The sequence below is a fragment of the Culex quinquefasciatus genome, chromosome 3 (assembly GCF_015732765.1).
Source record: "Culex quinquefasciatus strain JHB chromosome 3, VPISU_Cqui_1.0_pri_paternal, whole genome shotgun sequence".
NCBI lineage: Eukaryota > Metazoa > Arthropoda > Insecta > Diptera > Culicidae > Culex > Culex quinquefasciatus.
The window spans coordinates 118834522-118858572 of record NC_051863.1 but is presented as its reverse complement, the minus strand read 5'-3'; the positions used below and the strand labels follow the sequence as shown (position 1 = coordinate 118858572).

Sequence of the window (24051 nt, the reverse complement as noted above, 5' to 3'; positions counted from 1 at the left end):
TTTTTCAAAGATAACTTTTCAGGGATAACACTTTTCCTTACTTTTTTTTTTGCAAATGTTTGTCAAAAAATAAAAAAAAATACGTTCGAGAAATCACGGAACAAAAAAAACACATTTTCTTAAACTTCAATATTTTGAATAAAATGAAGTAGGGTAATGACCCTATTTTGGACTTAGTACCTATTTTGGACCTATTTTAATAATAAAGGTAGTTCAGGCTTTTAAAGTACGAATTCACTGAATACAACCAACAGAAAGTGTAAGCAAGACCGTTTTGTAGCTGACCTCTCCCAAAAATGGTAACATTTTAGATTATTTCCGCTTTTTCAGCCACTTTTTCCAATGCCATTCGTATTTCATACCATTTTCCTAGCTCAAAGATTAGGTCCAAAAAATTTCAGCCTCGTTTGCTTATCAGATTTGGCTCATGAAACCTTGATGTTTTTCTGTTTGCATGAAACCAAGCAATTTCATCCGGTTTCCGTTGTTTATTTAATTTGTTATGTTTCATCACTAACCATTCAAATAAATTTACATTTTCAGAAAAACTATTTATATTTTTAAAATCAACTATTGGATCAGTTTTTAAAATATGTTTTTGCAAATGTTTGTTCAAGGCTAAAACCAACACGTATAACAGATTGTTGCAGTTTTGTTATCAATTTATTTCGATATTTCATTTAAATTAATTGATAATCTTTAATTAATATTTTGAATAAATTTCTTTGCAAGTAATTATTTGAAAGAAATCTTTTTAAAAAAAGCAAATGATTAACAAAAACAACGAAATATGTTTTTTAAACGATAAAAATGCAAATTGATGATAGAGATTTAGGTATTGTTTGGACGTGCAAAGTATCCCAAAATTTAAACTGATGTTGATTTATTTTTGTCTTAACATCATTATCACCAATTTAGCTGCATATATTTTTAATTTTTTTTAAATAATGCAAACTGGTTATTTTGTTTCGAATTGAATGGAAACGATTGAAAAACCTAAATTTCTAGTTCATTTAATCGTCATTTGTCACCGTGACAGGAGCTGTCAACATTGCTTACGAGTGGTTTTTGAAAATGTCGTATGAACTAAATTTAAAAAATCTTGAGTTAGTTTTAAAAAGATCCTAAGCGCTAGTTATAAACAAATCAAATTTTGATCAGTTCTCGATCAATTTACGAGTTATAAATAAAAAATGTTTTGAATTGTCATCTGCACGTCTTTTAAATGTCTTTACTGGAAAACAAACAAAATTTGGTTTGATTCAGAGAAAAAAAAATCAAATATGTGTCGGAGATCGTGATGGCTGTTACGACGTATTGCAAACTAATCAGATAAATATTCATACGAAAAAAAAACCTTGTCAATCATTTTAGAAACACAATTGAACCAGCAAGAAAAATAAAAATCTTCGAAAAAAAATTAGCATGAGAGGTGAATGCGATGTTAATTTTATGAATTTTATGATTTGAGACATATCTCATTACTGTAAATCTGGGTGACTTTGATAGGTTTGAGATTTTTCCGCAAAATGAAGAGTACAAATTAAATATGTACGGAATGGTATGGAATCATACTGACCATGGTAGAGAAGTGCTCAAAGTACCTCATAAAGAACTTTTCATGAAATTTTTAAAAGTTAAAAAGTTAGTTAACTATAATTAAGAAAATGTTGATGGATTCGTTCTTTAAACTCAGTTAAACATGTAATATAAATCTAAAATTTAATAAACAAAACTAGTATCAACAAATTTCAGGCATAGTTCTGAATTTTAAACAACTTAACCTAAAACTGATATGTATAAGGTTGAAAAGTTTATAAACTTAGTTAACTAAATATTGACATAAACGATTTTCTTAGAAATTATATCAGCAACCTAAGTGATGGTAAGTTCGAAGTAAAAATAATGTTTGAACACCTGAAATCTTCTATTAATAAGACAAACTATGACTATCAAAGGCACCCTGGTATTCAAACAAAGATTTTTTCAAATATTACATTGTTTTTAAAAAGTGAGAATGAGAAAGTTTTAAACCAAGTTACAAGCTATTGGAAAACGAAGTTGACTTTATAGCTGTCGGCCACTATTACAAGTTACAAGCTATTATCTCCCTTTAAAATTTCTTGATTGTTTAATATTTGAACTTAAGCTCAGCGTAAAATTTAAAACCTTTTTTCATTGTAACTTGCTATGTATTGTGTATGTATCTCTGTCATTCATTTAATTTTAAGTTAAGGTGTTTTTATTGCGACTAATAACGGGTTGTCTTTTATGTTCTAATGCTTGAACAATTAGGTCGTAAGAATACGCAAATTGTAAATAGGACAGAGACCTGCTAAAGATGCGCGAGTTTCCATTCAATATAATGAAAACACGTTTTCAAATTCAAATCCATTGTTTTACCATAATTTTTTAATTTCTGAAATAAATATTTTCCAAATTATAATCGTGGATAGGCCCTTTGGTTCATCAAACCGAGGTTTTGTAAGTGTGCGTGTTGCCGCCGCACGCCGCAATTCGAGTTGTCCAAATTTTAACCAATCAGAGTGTAGGTCCAAAATAGGTTCAGCGATGTCTCCAAAATACATTCAATAAGTCCAAAATGCATCCAAAAAATGTTTTACTTGAAATGCTTATTACAATGAACTGGTTAAATTATTTCCAATTTTCAATAGTACACTTTGTTAAGTATAAATTAAGGAACAAAACAATCCTGTAACGAGCCAAATTAGTTAGACCGTTCCTGAGAACAATGCGAAATATGTTGACGCTTTGCATAGTAGGTCCAAAATAGGGCCATATACCCTAAATGAAATGAAAACTGTCTGTATTTTCGAAAATTGTTGAATTTTTTATTTGATTTAAAATCATTATTATATATTTTGTATTTTTTTTTTTAAAAATGTGCACCGCAAACCACGTTTTTCTTTTAAAAAAACAATCCAAACTAATTTATGCTTGTGACCTGTGGGAAACTTGCATTGATGTTATTTTAACTTGCACTTTTTTAAATTAATGATTACACGGTATTTCATTGCAATCGACAATTTTGTACTATTTAACATTTAAATAAAACAAATATATTTTTTTATTTCCAAGATTATATCTCCTGATCAAAATATAAGTTACAATTCTTGATGAATTTTTGTTTCAGCATTTATCAAACATCAAACTTGAGAAGAGATTTTCTGATCGATTTGAAGACTTCGGCAGAATTTCAGAAAAAAATAGATTAGCCGAAAAAAATGATTTTTATCACTAAAAGTAGAACTCCCAACTTAGCATTTCAAATTTTCAAAAAAAAAAAAGTTTTTGAAGACTTAAATCTATTTTTGCGCTATAGTTTATTTTCAAATAAATTTACAACAATCATTTTAGATCAAATTTGCCATCAAAACTGATTTTTCTTTTTTTTTAATGTGAACCATTTTTAGTTAAAGGTATTTGCATTCAACAAATATTTTATCAAACAAAAGCACCCATGCTAAACATATTTTCAAAAAGCTGAGAATGTTTCCCTCAAGTTTCTTTGTTGACATAGTAGTGCTGATTGTTGCAAAACAGCCTTATAAAGTTTAAATTCAATAAAAAAATAGATTTTCTCAGTTTCATTCAAGTACCCCTCATTTCTAGACTCGCGTTATCTCGGGAACTATGGGTTAGATTTTCAATGTTAATAAATCTAAGTATTGTGAATTTTTTCGCTTTTTAAATAATAATGAATTTAAAAATCAAGCCCAACATTTGAAAATGTTTGACTATTTTATTTTTACCCTCTTCGAACGGTTGCTCTTCATTTTAAATGCGAAAATATGTCATTGACGGGAATAAAAATATATAAAAAAAAGTTTTATTCTTTTTATTTGAAATTTGAACTGTTTTTTCCGAGATATCACGAGTTGAAAATTAGGCCTCATTAGATGACACTGAGAAAAACTTTTTTTTGCAACATTTTTATTTTGAGAAGCTGTTCAACAACATATTTTTTATGTGTGCGTTTGGTCCATGAAGTATTTTTTTAAGTGTAAAAACTATACATGATTTGGAAAAAATACAATAAAAAACATTTACCTTGAAAACGATGGACTTCATCAAAAAAATGTATTTCCGTGAAAAAAATCATCCAACCAAAAAATACAACATTAAAATGTCGTTTTTTCAAAATTCTATACAATTACTCATTCTTTTATAGTGAAGAATCACATAACCGTTCTGTTCTCGTCAGTGTGTTCCGTGATCTTCGACGATCCTCCGCCCCAGCACCCTCTGCACTCGAAGGTGCGCAATGAAAATTAACACTCATTAAATGATTTACGTCCGTTTCGTTGCACGCGCTTTGTTCCGATCTGGTTCGGACTTTCAACCGTTTGTGGCCCACGACTTGGTGGAGGAGGAATGAAGCAGATAATTGGATAATTTTCGGCTGCAATTGAGCTTCAAGCTGATCAATGAAGAACCAGATGGGGATTGGGTGTAGCGGATTGGCGATTTTTGCAGAATCTCATTTTCGATCTGCCGTTCTAGTAACCTAGAAAGAATCGATTTCTTCCGAGTTTTGCGTGAAGATGCAATTCAACGTTTGTCACGTCCGAAACATATTGTTCGATGCTTTGATTTATGCTGCTGCGTCGCTGACTCACAGTTGAACTCGGCGTTCAAGTCACAGCCGAATCAGCAGAAAAATGCGAAAACGTGCCTAAATGCAGTTTCAGCGCACTCCTTGTTGTTGCTGTTTTTTGCCCTTTTCTGCCGTTCCTCTTCCGCCTTGTTGGTTGAGTCGTATGTCTGGACGGGATCCTTGCCGAAATTGTTGGGTTGTTTTTTTTTCGGGTGTGTGTGTGTGTGTGTGTGTGTGCAACCAACCAAACGGGACCACGCGGTCGCTTCTTACAAATTGAGTTGTTTCCATGTATTTTTAGCTCTCATTCTATACATGCAAATAACTCGCATAGGCATTTGGAAGGTGTTAGCTCTGCCGAGCTTCGGTGACCCATTTCTACGCTGGCTAGCCGAGCGCGAGGTACTTCAGCTTTGTCGACAAGCCCCGCCCTGAAGAACGTTTGGACCAATCGGATTCAAACGTTATTTAGAACTTCCGAACCCTTGTCAAATGGACAAGGACCCAGCGCGTATATAGTTGATGGTGGTAACAGTATTCCGAATTCCAGTCATAGCTCATCAAGTCGCGATGGCCTAGTGGTTAGCATTTTTGCTTACCAATCCAGAGGACGGGGGATCGAACCCCGACTCGAGCGACTTTGATTTTTCGTTCATGTTCAGAGTTTCAAGATTTATATTTCCTATACTTTCTCATTGGGAGCAGATGGGAATCGAACCCAGGACCATTCGCTTACAAAGCGAACACCGTAACCAGTCAGCCACGGCCGCTCCTTTGGGTTGTTTTTTTTTCGGGTCAGTCGAAATCAAGATCAAGAGTAAGAGAACGTGATACTTAATTTGAAACGGATATTGACCGTCACTGGTCTGGGCAAATAAGGCTGTGAAAAAATGCGTTTCCGTTCGCGGAAGCCAGAGGTGCTCAACAAAAGATTTCAAGAAGATCCTAAGGTGATGCATGTTTCGAAAACAGTTCCAATCCGGGTTCATGCATTTTAGATGGTGTGTACCTCTCGACATCCGTGATCTATCGAAACTTGTACCAATCAAATTAAATTTAAACGCCACCGACGTTACGGCCAGCTTGTTTATCCAAAACTAATGCAGAACGATCCGGCCCGATGATGAAATCATCAGCAATCGCCGGCTCAAGAGAGAACACGTGAGCAGCTCTGTTTACACGACGATCTGGATCGCTTCGATTTCCGCGTCCCACACGTCCCGCATCCATCTGCTACGCATCAACTTCAAGATATTAATTTCATAATCCAACTCTCGGCTGGATCCATCGAAAGGGACGGGAGGTTCTCCCCTGACCACGGCCAAACTAACTCGATGTAGATGTTCGAAAACATAAGCCGCGGCTTGACCTAGTTAATACCATTACCCGCCGTAGACGTCAGGTCTGCACAAGCATCATCTTAAGCCTGGTAGTACTGCCCGGTAGCCAAGTACCGTCCGTTTGAAGAGTCTTCTCGGGAGATCTCTCCGTCCCCTTGAGCTGCTCGTTGTTTTCTCTGTTGGGGTAGTCGCGGCTTGCTCAACCGAAAAGTGCTCCAAACATATTTTGAATGTTGACGTTCACAGCATAATTACTACAAATGTCGGGGTTTGGGGCCACGTTTCGCACCTAATTATTCTTGTTCGGGGAAAGGGTGCTGTCCCTCTTGATTTGTACTCTTGACACTTGGTTTGATAAATCATTTCGGGTAGACAGAACATTTATTGAATCGAAAAACGTGGTCTTGGATATTTTAACAAAAGTTCACTTGAACTGTCAAACAACAGGAATGACGAGATGGTTGGCCGATAAGCAGTAAACGGACGACAAATTCACTTTCATCACTAAATGTCAACGAAGTTCGCTTTGGGTGTAGTCCTGAGAGAACATTCTGCGTGAAAACTTCACATCAAATGCCCATCTGTAGTCCGCGGTTAGAATAATTGAGCTATTTCCAAACACCCAAAACAACAAATTACGCAACTTCAAGTCGGTATTACTAAACTTGCGTAACATCCCCGTTCGACTGTGAGTAACCCAAAAAACAACGTTGACCATCCGAAATGTTGCAAGACAGTCCATTTGTATGTGTTTTGTTGTTGTTCTTTCCACAGATGCCCTTCCTCCGGTGAGGAGGAGAAGGTTAGTTGCTGCTGTTCTATTTTCAGCTCATTCACTAGCGGAATCCCACTCCCACAATTGCAAAAAACAAAAAAAAAATAACGCCAGACGTCTTTAGTCGCTGTAAAACCAATCACTGAAAAAAGCACACACCAACAGAACTCCCACGCCACGATTTCGGGGAAAAGACTCACCCAACTTAGAACGTGACCTTCATGGGGACTTGGCGGGGACAGATTCGCCCCATGTGCCAAGTGCACCTTGATGGATTTGATCTCCCACCGCACGACGAATCACGTTTCACGGTTTGTGGTGGGACAAGAAGTGCTCTGGCTGCTATTTTTCAAGATCAATGTGATTGCGATCGTAATGTGTGCGCGGATGCTGCCGTTTGTGGTTGAGCGGCTCAAGTTTTCCGGACAGGTTTGGGATCCCTTCCATCCCGGATGGGGATCAGCTGCGGTTGATCGTTGTTGGAAAACAGGTTCGGAGTGCACTATGATTATTTCTGTAACTTAATATACAGCCCAAAGGGGTTTCAGACGAAATTTTAAATTCTGATACCTGATACGAATTTTGATTCTGATACGAAATTTTAAATTCTGATACCTTAAGAATCTCTAGAATGTTTTCATCAAATTAGATTTAACATTTGCTCATTTAATTCAAGTTCTAGAATAAGTACTAATTCCAAATTTTTATCTGGAGAATTTATTGCTGATTAAATAAATTTTCATGAAGTGACCGATTTGTTTATGCAAAAACAATAATTTCAATCATTAAAAACATTAGAGAGTACTATACAAATTTTTTGGCAGAGAAGTAAAGAGGAAATGTCGTTTCGCCTATAACTTAGGCTAATGTATCAATTATATTTGTTTGTTATTGAAGATTATTCTTGAGTCCTTCCAGATCATTCGCAACAAAAACCATCGAAATCGGGTTCAAAATCAGCCGAGATAGGGGAAATTCTCGTATGTTTGGCAGGTTAAGCATTCGCTCCTAATTCCATCCAATTTGCTGATTTTCACTATTTAAACACTTATTTGGCAGACCCAAAAGTCCTTATTGCTCCAAAACGACTCATTCTCACGCGATCACAAATTGAAAGCGACAAAAAACCGCTCTGATTGTTTTCCACCGTTTGTCGCTTCCACACCAATCGTCACAGAACACTCTCTCTTTGCTCTCTCTCTCTCACTTCAATCGGGTATCGGCAAATGGTTCGGAGAGACCGATTGCGTTATGTCGCTCAGTCACTGAGTCGAAATAGTTTGCGATCGGCTTTGTTTTACTTAGATATTAAACTGCTTAAAATTAATGTTATCGAAAATGTTTTACAATTTTGTTGACAACGCGAAATCAAAGCCACATTTACAAGCAATTTCCATCATGCCCAATACAAATTTACGGCAAACTGTGGTAGTGCAGGCCAAAAGAGCGCCGAGCTGGCATGTTGTTAGATTCTCTCCTCTCTGAACGTATTCGTGTGCGGCTCGGGTCGACGGACGGGGTGGGCAAAGAAATTCACGAAGTATTTGGGTGGCTGGGAGAAGCGATTGAGCAAGTCGCTGGCAGCCTGAGTGTAGTGTTCGCTCGCGACTGGTTGCGAGCTCCAGTCGGCAAAGAATCGTGAGAGGAGTGAGTGATTTCTGATCTTTGAACCGAAAATCAGGAACCTTGGGCAAATCTTTTGAGCGAAACTTGCTTGCTCACTTCCTTTTGAGCTATGTTTAACTCGATTTCAGTTGAAAACGCTTTTTATGAGTTGTAACCAGAGCTGAAAATGTCAGGGGTCCTGACGCGATAATCGGCGACGCATACACGATTTTTTCAGATCCATTCACTGAACCGCAAAACCGTGACATAAACAAACCCGACTCAGTTGTGAGTGCCCTAGCTCACTGAGCAGCTTCAATGCGAGGCAGTAGTCGACCAACGCTCATTCGACGTTGCACGCACACAAATAAAGAAACTAGTTTTTACACAAAAAGTTGGCATTTATGCGTGGAAATGTAATTTTGAATATAAGTTATGGTTGTTTTAAGTGTTTTGCACAGTCTAAAACCAATCAATTGTTTAAAAATAGTCAAAATAGTGTTTAAAGAGGATTTTACGAGTCAGTCATACGACACGAATTGAGTGAGTGTAGCTCATTTTTTCACGTCTCTCATTCTCCAGCAGCCGACCGGCACGAGTCAGGCGGCAGTGGTTGAACGGACTCAGTAGGCTTACAGTCACATGCTAGCAGTGAACTGACATTTTGGTTTGCTTCATATGTACGCTGGGTTGGAAACATTTTGCAGGCCTGGTTGTAACTCTATGTCAAAGTGCCGATATGGAAACATCAGAGGCACGATGGAATTAGATGCTGTTCTCCCACATCTTTTTAAATCGCATTTTAAAATATCTAGACTTTTTTTGTTAATGGTATTTGAGTTGATGGTATTCGTATTATATCGATTGCGTAGTTTTATCGATGTAATAACTGAGCAGCAGTTTTTATTTTTAAAAAATCGTATCTCGCAATATTGAAAACATAACTTTACCATTTGTTGATATGTTATGTAAAATTTTCCGAGAAATCTGATAAAAATACTTTCAGACATAGACTTTTTGGTCCCGAGACCTTCAAAAGAGCATTTTAAGTTTTCATTTGACCTTTTTAAAAGTCAGGCTAGATATTCGAAACTTTTAACTATTTTTCCTGTAAGCCTATCTAATACCCGTCGTTTGCGCTCTAAGACAACAAAAATCGGTTGAAATGGTGCGAAATTTTGATACTTTTTTAAATTAGGTCAAAATGTGTGGCGTAGGTCACCCTAATGGCCAAACAAAAAATACGGGTCTAATTATTTCGGCCAAGGAACCTCAAAAGGCCTATAACTACCAATGAAAAATAAAAACTAAACAAAATAATGCATAAAATGTACTTAAATTTAACTAATTCAACTCTCACGTTGACTTCCTGAAAAAGAATAAAATAAATAAGTTTTGGGCATTGAATGCATAAACTTTTTTTGAAATGAACTATTTAAATTATCTCAAAATAAGAATATTTCAGTGTACTTCTTCAGCCATTTTATTCCAATTTATTTTTTTCTTTGACCGGTGACAAACTTCTCAATGAATTCGACTACTGTCGATTTTGTGATTAAACGGGTATCATCAATTTTATTTATGCGACTAGAAAACCATAAAAAATCAAACTTAATTGATAGTTTTAAAGCTTTTATAACAAAGTCGTCAAACTACCGCATTTCTCGCTGAAGGACGCCCATAAAATCGGCTCGCCCAGTGCCAACGCACTTTTATTTCCCACAGCAGCAGTGGCAATGTGCGAATCAGTAGTAGCAGCAGCAGCAGTAGCACATGTTGTACATGACCGTTCCGTTCTAAAATTATACCAAAATCGAGGACGTTGTTGTTTAATTTGCCACTCGATACAGTCATAACAATCGAGCGGTAACGTGTTGGGTCGTCCGTAAGTGACGTTAAAAATTGAAGAATCATTGTTTTGACGCTCATGAAAGTCAAACTGTAACAAAATGCTACACATTGTATGGACGATCCCCACCAAAAAGAAAAATGACCCAACCGTGCTTCCCACTTCTTTAATTAGCTTCTGGAAGAAGTGTTTTGTTTAGCTGCAAAAGCTTGGAATAAATTGCCAAAAACTCCCGGTGCTGGAGGAAAAAAAAGAAGGAGTTATGAATGGATTCGGTGTGGAACCCAGCCGAGAGAGCATCACTTTGCATCAGCACATCCCATTTCCGATCACACCTTGGCATGAGATCATTTGATGTGAGGTGGGCGATTCGAGGGAGGGCAAGATAGATTGAGTGAAAGAGCTCAAAGAATTTGGGGTGAACTGATAGGGTTGAAGAATATTTTATAGGTGCTTCAAAAATGAGGAAAGATGTTCTTAGAATTACATTTTTATCACATATTAAGAAGAAAATAATAGTTTTGTTTTTAATTTTATCATAAATAAATTATTTAGAAAAAAATGACTGGAAAATTGCTTTTGCTGTGCTTAAAAAATTGTTGATAATTTTGGTTTGAACTAATCCAATTTCCATTATAAAATTCTAAAAAAGGTACCTATACCTAGTGTTGTTTACACTGCTAAAAAAGATACAATGTTGTAGAGGCTTATGGTATCGGGCATCGGATTTTGCCAAATTTTAGCCACAGCAACTACCGTTTCACCCGTTGCTGGTATGCTGTGTTGGATTTATTTTTAAGTCTAATCGATGGTGATGACCACGGATTTGTGTTGAAACCGCGCACCATCAAAACAAATCAGCTGAGCACAACTTAGCTTTCATACAAAGAAAAGTCACGATGGTTGACCGTCTTAACCGGGTGACGTGTTTCTTCTTTTTTTATGGAGATATTTGATTGTTGATTACTAATCGAAAAATCAGTTTCGTGAACTTACCTGTATTTGATTAAATGCACCTAGTGTTGACGAGGGTTCTGAAATTCGAAATAAAACAATATTAGTCAAATGCGGCAGCTCATCTGTTTTGTATAAACAAATAAAAAAAATTATGTAGTATTTGAAAAAAAAAATCAATAAAATATTGATGAATAATCTAAATTTAAAGATTTTTTTTTCATAACAGTTGCATCAAACAGTTTTGCCTTCCTCACTGAGGTAAGTCTATGATCCTGCTCTGAAAATGAACTTTTTACATGTAGCTCACAGACCCACCTTCACGTATACCTATCGACTCAGAATCGAAAAATGTCTGTCTGTCGGTGTGTCAATGAGTTACCAAAATTGTCACTCAGTTTTTTGGTGAAGCAAAGAGTTGTGAAGCAAAGAGTTGTGATATCGGAAGAGGAGCAAAAACAAAAACAAAGCAAGAAGCCGGATCCAGTCGTTGTCATCAAGCCGAAGGAAGGAGTTAAGGTTGAGAACGCGCAGATGGAAGTGCAGAGGAAAGTCAGCTCAAAAAATCTGAACGTGCAGCGGGTATATACCAACAAAAATGGTGAAGTTGTTGTAGCGCTGAAGGATGAAGTTTCCGTGCAGGTACTACAGGAGAACGTAAAGAAGCAGCTTGGAGAACGGTACGACGTACAGCTGCGAGATTCTCTGAAACCTACCATCAAGATCATCGGCATGCCTGAAGAGTTGGAGGAGGACGAACTGCGGGAGACGTTGATAGATCACAACGACTCGTTTGCCAACCTGAAACACTTCAAACTTTGCAGGAGTTACCGCAACGAAAAGTGGAGCTACGACAACAACAACGCTTTAGTCGAGTTGGATGCAGAAACGTACTTTAAAGTACTGGATGCAGGGAAGGTGAACTGCGGCTGGAAGCGTTGCCGTGTCTTCGATGGACTTCAGGTGCTCAGGTGCTTTAAGTGCAACGGTTTCAACCACAAAGGAGCTGATTGTAAAGCTGCTGTCATCACCTGCCCGATCTGCAGTGGATCGCACGAGTTGAAGGATTGCAAGGCGGAACGTGAAAAATGTTCAAATTGTGAGAAACTGAGGATTGAAAAAAATAGTGACATCGACGTAAACCATGCAGCATGGAGCAGTGAGTGTCCGGTGTACAGAAAGCAGCAGGAACGGCGAAATAAGCTGGTTGATTACACTCTGTAGCAACCACAACTTGCTGGAGAACTGCTGTACATGAACATAGCAGGGATGAGGACACATTTTGACGAGCTTAAGGTGATGATTCAGCAGAACAAGCCGAAACTGGTGATATTGACAGAAACACACTTGACTTCACAACATGATCTTGATGAGTATGAGATTGAGAACTACAGGAGGAGTGACTGTCTGTCCAGGTCAGCTCATACGGGAGGGGTCTCAATGTATTTGGATGATCGGATTGACTTTGAGACTATATCAAACTTCGTGGCTGGTGACAACTGGTTCCTCGCAATCGACGTCAAAACCCCAACCATGAACGGCATCTATGGAGGAATCTACCACTCACCGAGCAGCAGCGACGCTACTTTTGTCGACAATCTAGAAACGTGGCTCAGGGGCGTTTTTGTGGACGAACGAGCAAACTCGTTTGTGGGAGACTTTAACATCCGATGGAACGAGCCAGGTTATTCACGAGAACTGAGAAACGTCACGGAGGCTTTGGGCATGAGGCAGTTAGTTACCGAGCCGACCCGCGTTGGGCCGAGCAGCAGCACAATGATTGACCTTGTGTTCACAAACGTGGAAGGTGGAATTGCGCATGTTTTAGAGGAGCTTAAAATATCCGACCACGAAACCATCAGCATCAGCACCGGAACAAGCAACGTACATCTCACCGAACGAAACAAGACACGTCTTAGCTGGAGTCGGTATTCTAAAGAGAAACTGCAAGATGCCCTACGGTCAAGCCGAAGTCGCCCGGACCCAACGGTTTCAGTCAACGAAGCGGGAGAGAAGTTTGATGCGGAAATGGTAGCGGCAGTTGGAAGACTCGTCGACGTCCGCGTGGACGAACGTGCAAACCCTAACGACTGGTATGGAGATCACCTGAGAAAGCTGAAAACATTGAGAGATAACGCCTACCGGAAGTATAAAGTCACCAAGGCGGCCACTGATTGGGACATGTACAAAATTAGCAGGAACCGCTACGTTAACCAAATTCGAACATCAAAGAACTCATCAGTCAACGAGGAAATAAGGAGCTGCGGCGGAGATTCAAAGAAGCTTTGGCGGTGTTTGAAATCGCTGATCCAGCCAGGCGGACAGCCGCCGATGGAAATCGTGTTTGGAAAGCCACGGGGAGATGCGGAAACGGCAAGGCTTCTCAATAATTTCTTTGTACGGAGTGTGGAAGAGATAAATGCAGGGATCCCAACAACGACGTTTACGCCTGAAGAAGGAGGGACGGAACCGGAGGAGCTGTTGAGTGAGTTTCACCCAATAACACTTAGCTTAAGGAAACGGTACGATCACTGAAGGACTGCGCTGGTGTTGAAAACGTCACGAAACGGGTAATGGTGGACGCTTTGGACGTTGTTGCTGTGGACTTACTAGACATCGTCAACAAATCGCTGTTACGAGGTGAATTCCCGGACGCATGGAAAAAGACCTTGGTAATTCCAATCCCGAAAATTCCAAAATCAAAAACCTGAAGACCATAGACCTATCAACATGCTGCCGCTGTATGAGAAGGTAATGGAGACGATCGTGAAGGAACAACTGGCGGCGTTCATTGATCAAACTGGCGTGCTGCTGAAAGAGCAATCTGGATTTCGAAAACATCACTCGTGCGAGTCGGCGCTGAATCTCCTGTTGCTGAAGTGGAAACAGTGCATTGAAAAAGGAAATATTGTTCTGTCAGTCTTCGTAGATTTGAAGCGGGCCTTCGAGACCATTGACCGGACTAAATTGATACGTGTGCTGAAGAAAGCGGGATTCGTGGAACGGTCTTGAAATGGTTCAGCAGCTACCTAGAAAACCGGAAGCAGGTCACGAGGTACAACGACGCAGTCTCAGCGGAAACAGCAGTGGATCTTGGAGTTCCACAAGGAAGCGTGCTAGGGCCACTATTATTTATCCTCTACATAAACGACATCAAACAGGCGCTGAAGAGAGTACAGGTAAACCTGTTCGCCGATGACACGGTACTATTTGTTGTTGGTGACAGCTTCGATGAGTGTTTTGATATAATGAACGAAGAGCTGGGCGGGTTCTCAGAATGGTTAAAGTGGAAAAAACTGCAGCTGAACATTACGAAGACAAAGTGCATGTTGGTGACGACACGGCAGACCAAGGATTGCAGAAGGAGCGTACAGATGGATGGAGGAATCGTGGAGCGTGTCGAGACGATGAAATATCTCGGAGTCATGCTGGATGAAAAGCTGAATTTCAACGAACACATCGATTACACTATTCGGAAAGCAGCACGAAAGTTTGGCGTTTTGTGTAGGATTAATCGTTACTTGACAGCAGAGACAAAGGTTCAGTTGTACAACTCGCTGATCGCGCCGCACTTCGACTACTGCTCATCGATCTTGTTCTTGGCAACACAACGGCAAATGAAGAGGATGCAAGTTCTCCAGAGCAAAATTATGCGGCTCATCCTTAGATGTGATCGACTGACACCAAGACGGAGCATGCTCGAATGTTTGCAGTGGATGTCGGTGAAGCAACGGATCGAATACAACACACTTGTTTTTGTTTTTCGTGTGAAGGAAAGGATGGCACCACAATACTTGACGGAGGCCATGGTACGCGGAAGGGATATCCATGAGCACGACACTAGAGGAGCTGACGATCTCAGGTTGCAGATTTGGAGGAAGGCTTGTACACAGAACTCGTTGTTTTATAAAGGTTTTAAACTATACAACCAGCTTCCAGAGGCAGCAAAGATGACGAGCAACATAAACGAGTTTAAGCGGAGCTGCAAGGAGTTTGTACGGCAACGGCCGTTGGAGTAGAAGTGACCCACGATGGTACTGTGACGAAGAGCACGTTATGACGGTCGGCCATCTTCATTATCGGTACACATCGCATGGGATCACTTTGGGCCGCATATGATAAATTTATTCAAAAGTAACGCGAATCTGGGCGCGGTTTAACCCTATGGGCTCATATGTACGTGGAATAGCAAATGGTTCCAATACCTAAATGGATAAAAATACTGCAATCTGATTGATAAAATGACTCGACACTGGATTTGTTAGAGCGCCTTGAGATAGGACACGAGAGAAATGGATGGGCATACACGGAAGTAGAGTCAAGATTACAGGACACTCTCAAAACACGAACGACGAATTATCGAAAGATATCTGCTCGTAAACCTTCCATGCTACAAAAACTGTGTATGGGTAAGAGGTGGGCCATCCAAGTTTTCTCAGCACTGGCTGAACCGATATAGGCCAAACCGGTCGCATTTGACTCGGTTTAGGGTCCCATAGATCAAGTTATAACATAATTTAAGTTTTGATTGTTAGCTCAAAAGTTATGCATAATAATTTGTTTTCACAAATATCTGGAAGTTAGATAAATTACCATAAATCGTATCAAACATCATAATGTTATATATCGGTGCATAGGTAATCAATAGACCTTTCAAAAGAGTCCAAATCAAAGATCTGGTAACCCTGTCTCAAGATATATCCTCTTAAGTGATATTTATGTACTTTTCTGAAGCCGGATCTTTCTTGTTTGTACGAAAATTATGTCTGAATTCATCATCCGACCTTTGGTTAGATAATCGAAAGTCCTTCCAAACGAGTGTAAAAGATCGTAGATATGGCAACTCTGACAATAGTTTTTGAAACAAGATCTTAATTGAATTGAATTTGGTTCCTTGTTTTCTGCGCACAAACATACGGAAAACTTAAAATCTAGATGAAAATCATTTCCAGATCTTTCGTGTGGCCCATATTTGGTAAGCAGTAAAAATAGTCCTGTAACAAATTCGTTAACTAGGTATATTCAACTTTTTCAGGCTTGTATTTTTTTCTTAGCTGTGTTTAGCTATAAATTTGACATCAACAGTTTAGTTTTGCGTCAAGTAACAAGAAACAGAAAATTATGTTGGGTATTCTGAGTAATCCAAAGCGTCCTGGAATACATAGTTTTTAGTCTACTGTCACATAATCATGACTCTACTAAGATTTCAAAGTGTTGCAAATGGTGATGGAGACATCACTGATTATAAATAGCATTCCTATACTTAAAAAAAATCAATAACAATAAAAACTTGAGCAATTCTTTGTGAAATCGTCCGATTTCGACAATTTTCACTTTTTATACTTTTTGATTTGGCTCAAACTTTATGGGTTTTTGTGTGATTGGTTCACCCATACAAGTCTCCATTAAATTTAGACAGCTGTTCATACAAAAATGGTACGTAAATATTCAAAAATATGTATTTTTTGAATGAGTTTTCTGATCGATTTGGTGTTTCTGGAAAAGTTGTGCGGAACAGATTTTTAGCGATCTATAAAATAACTTTTTTCACAAAATTTCAATTTGGGTAATTCTCTACCAACTCACACGAAATCGGGAAAAGTTGCCCCGACCCCTCTTCGATTTGCGTGAAACTTTGTCCTAAGGGGTAACTTTTGTCCCTGATCACGAATCCGAGGTCCATTTTTTAATATCTCGTGACGGAGGAGCGGTACGACCCCTTCCATTTTTGAACATGCGAAAAAAGAGGTGTTTTTAAATAATTTGCAGCCTGAAACGGTGATGAGATAGAAATTTGGTGTCAAAGAGACTTTTGTGTAAAATTAGACGCCCGATTTGATGGCGTACTCAGAATTCCGAATAAACGTATTTTTCATCGAAAAAAACACTAAAAAAGTTTTAAAAATTCTCCCATCTTCCGTTACTCGACTGTAAAATTTTTTGGAACATGTAATTTTATGGGAAATTTAATGTACTTTTCGAATCTACATTGTCCCAGAAGGGTCATTTTTTCATTTAGAACAAAATTTTTCATTTTAAAATTTCGTGTTTTTTCTAACTTTGCAGGGTTATTTTTTAGAGTGTTACAATGTTCTACAAAGTTGTAGAGCAGACAATTACAAAAATTTTGATATATAAACATAAGGGGTTTGCTTATAAACATCACGAGTTATCGGGATTTTACGGAAAAAAGTTTTGAAAAGTTACTTTTTGCGTTTCTCTTTGTTTCGTCGTCCGTGTTTGTCGCGGGTGACCATGAACGATGATGACCAACTTTTTCAAAACTTTTTTTCCGTAAAATCGCGATAACTCGTGATGTTTATAAGCAAACCCCTTATGTCTGTATATGAAAATTTGCTCTACAACTTTGTAGAACATTGTTACACTCTAAAAAATAACCCTTCAAAGTTAGAAAAAACACGAAATTTAAAAAAGAAAAATTTTGTTCTTAATGAAAAAATGAACCTTCTGGGGAAATGTAGATTCGAAAAGTACATTAAATTTCCTATAAAATGACATGTTCCAAATTTTTTCACAGTCAAGTAACGGGAAATGGGAGAATTTTTAAAACTTTTTTAGTGTTTTTTTCGATGAAAAATACGTTTATTCGGAAATCTGAGTACGCCATCAAATCGGGCGTCTAATTTTAAAAGTCTTTTGCAAATTTTTTCTCATCACTTTTTCAGGCTGCAATTGTGAAAAACACCTCTTTTCGCATGTTCAAATGGAAGGTCGTACAAATGTCAAAAACGGACCTCGATTCGTTATGAACAAAAAAAAGTTTCAAATCGAAAAACAACTTCAAATTTCGTGTGAACAGGAATTACCCATTTAAAATTAATATTTAAGTGTCCATATCTCGTAAACAGTGCACCTTATCAAAAAATCTGTACCTAAAGTCCTTTGCAATTTCAAATGCACATCCAATGGCTATTAAAAACAAAATTTTAAGATTTTAATGAAACTTTCAGGGCAGGTACCTACAGATTTTAGTCTAGTTTTGAATGACTTTTGAGTGGGGCCTGAGTTTCGGATTTTTCCGGATTTATCGCAGATTCCCTTGGGTACCTTTGTTTTGGCCAGTGGGGTCACTTTATGGTTACTCAATATTTATCTTCAACAGTATAAAGTTTTAATGTAAAAAACTGCAATAATATCAAAAATAAATCATCCTATGCGTTCACGGAATATGATCACCCCTCCAGACCTCCGGAACTGGTTCCGTAGTACTTCCGAGGCGACAAAATCTAGAAGTCACGGAAATATGCCATGCGACATGTCAAAAAATATCTACTGACTCTGGGAAGTTGATTGCTTCCCCTCAAAAGACTGTTTGATACCCTAAGATGAAGTTCTTTGTTCTGATAACATAGATTTTAAGAAGCTGTTATTGCACTGTGGTATTGCTGATATGCTAACATATGGTACTTGATGGGATTACATAATGTTCCTCTATCTTAAATTACATTGGCTACTATAGAGTTTATGTCATGTTTTTGTTCCTCGCTTCTTTTACTAAATAAGTTTGCAACACCTGCTTGCTTTACTCATTTGTAACATAATTTAAAAAAAAAGGGAAATGGCAAAACATTCAATGAAATTTGTATTTGCAATATTTTTTGGCAATCTGTATCTGTATCTGTATATGAAAACAATATTTAAAATATAACAATGGTATACATTTCTTTAATAAGAAAGGCAAAAAACTGTTCAGAACATGGAAATTTCAAAGCTACCTTCAAACTTCACCCAAAACCCTAGAATACCCCACTATTGGCACAACAACATCCCGAACCCATCAAAGCGCCATTTAGCATGAACATTGTGTGTAAGTCCGGGAGTATGTGTGTACATTTTTTAAACTCATCCTAGCGCACGCCGTACATCTCTAGGTCGCAGACGCCATCTGTTTCTACAAGCCAAACATCTCAGACGCACACACACACACATACAGGTTGCGTTAGGTTTGGTCTTGGCTGCAGCGGCCACGCCGCGCTCTGCGAATAGGCCGTTTTGCTGTCTAATTAGATCAAGATCAGGTGCTATTTTTAATCACACCTCAACTATTTCACTCCCTTCAAGCGAGAGAAAAAGACGAAACTTGCCATTGTAAACTGTCAAGCGACGCCATGATATATGTGTGTGTTTGTTCAAAAATATCACATCGCACGCATTCTTTGGGGACACTTTTTTGTTTTGAGAGTGTATAAAAATACGAATTTTTAAAAATATGCCTCTCTGCATTCATGTTGGGATCAAACATTTTGATTTGGCTTATTAAACAATCAATTTGACTTGTTAGATATTTGAAATTTGAAATCTACAGCTTTAATTTTGAGATTTAGTAGATAACAACATCATTTCAAAAAGATAGATGCACCCTAATGAAATGTTAATCTCCATTCGACTCCCGTTGGAGGTCACATGACCTGTTTGTGACCAACCATGTAGCGTCCCCACTCCACCAGCTTCTGTCAAACACTTGTTGGTTGATTCAGCCTTGATTCATTTCTTGAATCAGTCGACGTCGTCTTCTCTAGGTGGACTATTTCTGTCTGAGGATTGATCACTTCTTTTTCACGATCGCATGTTATAATTAACTTAGGGGTAGTTTTTTTTTTGCGTGGTTCAAGTCTTATTTTTGAATCCGACCATTTTCCTCATTTTTCACGCAGACAAAGTCTTTTCACTTATTGTTCGTTCGCTCAATAGAAGTGGTTCATCAGCACATGGCAATTTCAGCAGCAGTTTTATTTGCATAAAGTATCAAAACTGTGCGCGGCCCAGCAGGGGTGTGTTTATCGAAGAGGCTGGTGAGGAGCGATGATGACTTGAGCGAGTGTCTCGTTCAGCGCGTACAAACTTTAAGATCGGACGGTTTGGCGAGGCGAATTGGCGCGAGAATTCACTTTGAGGAACGCTTTTTTGCGGTTTGGGCTAGCTTTATGTGAGGATAATTTGTTTAAACTTGAAATTCCTACGAGATGATTGTGTAACACTTGCGTGTATGTGTGAGATGAAGGGAGGAATCGAGAAGTGGAAGTTCAAGCTTGAACGTCTGTAATTGAATATCTGAAGATAATTAATATCGATTCGTTTCAGGTTTGCACTGAATCATCAATTAAATTTGCCCTTTAAATATATTGAGGAAAACCCATGTTTACATTTTTCCTAAAATTTAAAAAAAAATATTTAAATGAGTTTAAATGAGCTCTCACTAAAATAAAGATTAGATTTTGTTCGACTGATCGGTACAATGAGAGTTCAAGGAACCCATTTCAAGATTTTGGGGGGAAATTTCAATCTCACTAATACATTCGCGGGTGAAACGTCAAAAACCTGGACGATCAAGATTTCGACGATGTCGTGCTATCTTGTCGCACCCGCCATATTGACGTTCGGAGAAAAACGCGTTTTAATGTTTGACCTTGAATAAACAAACACTAGAGCACGCAATGTAAACAATAACAAGCACGTTTTGCTTGGCTGACCATTCTGTGCATTGTCCCGAAGTTTGGTTGAAGTTGGTGCTGGAGTCCCGAGTTATAATTACAAATGTTTACGGTAGTCTAACTTGTACGTGTGTCAAACGCGTTCTGACCTGGAATCCCTTTGGCCAGTTTTCGCAATTACATCAATTTTCAGGGAGTGACAAGATAGCACGACAAAATTGAAACTAATTTGGAGATCTGTGCACAGCAAATAAAGAAGTAATCCAGCTGCGTGTAAAAGGCCTCGGTGTAAAATAAATATGGCATTATTTTATGAAATTCTGTGTAATATTACACCCTGAAATATGTAGACCCTCAGTATGGGAAACCTACCTGACCGAAATTTCAAGCCCATATATACGTTTATCCATTTAGCTTCACATCGATCTGATAGCCGAGTAGGCTAAGGCGCCAGTCCTTACTGTTGGTGCTGGGTTTGAATCCCGTCGATTGCAACTTTTTTTTGTGTTTGCAAAAGTTGTAAATACAGCGTGTAATATTAAGTGTCATTTTTGACGAAGGTGATGTGCATGCTTTTGTATGCGATTTTACCATCAAATTTTTAGCTGTGTGGTCAAAAGGTGAGGCATTGTGAGCTGCACAAAATGGCGTTCTTAACTCAATTTGGCCCAAAAAGCACGTACGACAAGTTAGCACGACGGCGAAGATTTGTAGAAAGTATTTCAAATCTATTGGGACTAAGACCCATGCAAATATTTTTGAACTCTCTGTTGTTTTTTGAAGTGATTAGGAGACACCAAATTGATTGTGATTTAAAACGTCTTATTTTCGTCAAAAAATTTCGCATTGGAAGAATGAAATTTTGAAATATTTCCGTTCCATTTGATATTAAATATCAAGTCAACGCAAATTATCGATTCGTACGCGAAACTCTTATCTTTCTTCCTACTGAGTCATAAAAACATTCAGATAAGCTCAACGTTACCTCAAACGTCTCCCTGTCTGATAGACGACTCCCCTCCTGTCAAATAACCCAAAACCAACAATCGAAAAAAATCGTACGTCGAGGTAGGTGTCCGTCTATCCATAATTTACTTGTGTCAACAAAAGTAAACAACAACAAACCCGCACACACGCACACACTAGCGAGGTGACATCACAATGTTTGCAAAAGCCATTTGCGCGATCACTTCGAGCTCAGGGACAGAGAAAGTGTTATTGGATTGCTCGTTTGAGCTGTTTTTTTTTCGCTCACACATTACCAATAAATGAGCTGAAAAATGACACAAATGACAGCGCATTTGCATTCGGAATGGCGGTGCCAAGAATTTAACGTGCATTTAAGAATTGTGCTTCGCACCCAAAGTGATCTCATTTTGCACAAGCCTGGATGTGGGGGTACAGTCAGTGTTACACACTGCTGTTGCGTTGATGGATTTAAGCTAGCTAACTGGGTGGGTAAACAAAACAGCTGAACTTGGTGAATGAAAGTCAGTGTGCAATTTATCAAATCACTCTCGCTCACTGGAATGTGTGATAAGGGAAGTAACTGCAAAGGTTAGTCCAACTACTGATAAGGTGGCTTCGTTTTGCTTTGTCTTGTTTAAACATAAGCTGAATTGTATTACATTGAGATAGTCTAAACTATAAACAGGGTTCTAATTTTCATTTTAAAATTGAGACTTAAGAGTCCTTATTATCGACTTATTGTTCTCTCATTCTCTGAATCGTGATTCTAATTGACAACAAATCGTTTGTGAGTCAAACATATCTAGCTTTCGATCATTAGCGAGTAACGAATCGTTTGCTAGTGGCACTCACCAATGAGTTGCTCACTCGTGATTCATCATTTACATGACCATGAGTTGAATGATAGAAATGATTGAGTGATGATTGCTGTAAATTTTGACTTACTTATGATAGGAAAACATCTTTTTTTCACGTACAAAAGAATGAATTACTCTGAAAAAAGATGAAAGTGGTTTGAGCAACAAAATATCGTCCGTGATAAATCGCCCAACAGATGCACTGGCACAATAATCTCACCGTGAAATTCACGACGCACTTATCCAGAGCAATTTTGTGCGGTTTTTAAGAATGAAAAAAAAAAAATCATAAAATTCACCATCCATCGCCAAGAGTTACTTAATACCCTTGGTGACCCCGAAAAACACCCAAAAAAATAAAATAAAAATAAAATCACCACCCAAAGTCAGCCAACCCGTGTGAGTGGTACCGTGTGCCGCCAGAGGGAGGAAATATTTATATTTTCAACAAAAAAGTGTAGTCCCGCTCGAGCGGCTCCAAAACATTTCGTGCCCAACTTGTACCGACGCGTTGGTCGGTGGCCGACAGTCGGCGCTAAAAATAGTTGCGCCACACTTGCGGGTTTGCGGCGGAAAATCGGAGCAAGAGAAAAGCTGAACCCGAGAGAGAGTGATGGGAAAATTCGTGAAGTTCACTCACACTGCTTTGGACAGAATGATTCTAGCACGTTTTTTGGGTTCGTGCAGAGCATTATTCATTTGGGGGAAGACATTGAACGGCAGACGTCACCACCACCTGTCAAACAACGACAACTGTCAAATAAGTAATCTAGGTTGATACAAGTGTTATGTCTCAGCGAAACCTATGTACATAGTGCTACTTTAAAAAAATGTTGAAAAAAGTACATTGGAAGACATTCGGTGCTTTATCAAATAAGGTTGATTAAAACTGAGATAACTACTAGAACAAAGCTTAAGACAAATGATACAAAACCTGATCAGAGACACGATCTTTTCCTTTAATTCTGAGACAAGATTTACAGAAGTGAAATATCAGACAAGAAAACTGAGATGAGATCAGAAATAAGAACTAAGACCTAACATTAGATAGAATCTAGAATATGAGTTAACAGAAGATTTTTGAGACATGAAGGTAGACAAGATCTGTAATAGGATTTGAGTCAAGAACTCAAAAAAATATTAAACAAAATCTAAAACATAATCTGAAACAAGTTTGCGACAAAATCTGAGAGCAGTTCTGAGTAATAATCAAACAAATTTTAAGACATTATTCGAAACAATATCTAAAACCAAATCTAAACATTTTATTTAAAAGAAATGATCTGTGTCAAGATAAATAATATGACCTGAGACAAGATCAGAAATATTATCAAATACAAGTTCTGAAGAAAAATTTGAGACATTGAAGATACCTCAATTAGATTTTTCAAGATCTAACGTAACATTTGAGACAATTTCTTTGAAAATCTGAAACGAGATCTGACATTAGTTCTGAAAAATTACCTTAGACAAGTTCTAAAACAAAATCTAAGTCAAGATTTTTTTTCAAGCGTTAGTGTTAGTGAGCAAAGTCGATAGCACCTATAGTTGCCGAGGAGCCGATTAATTTTGCGAAAAAGGCGTGTGAAACGTCCCTTCGGCGTTTGCAAAGTGAATGAGCGGTTCATTTGA

The 24051-nt window shown here is 38.1% G+C and overlaps 1 protein-coding gene across 1 annotated transcript in view; it reads right to left on the bottom strand.

Moving 5' to 3' along the window:
* LOC6044694 (PDZ and LIM domain protein Zasp) overlaps positions 1-24051 on the bottom strand; it is a 142826-nt gene that overhangs the window by 102146 nt on the left and 16629 nt on the right. Inside the window, 1 exon segment of the mRNA XM_038264322.1 lies at positions 11184-11221. The gene's annotated coding sequence lies outside the window, so the exon portion shown is untranslated.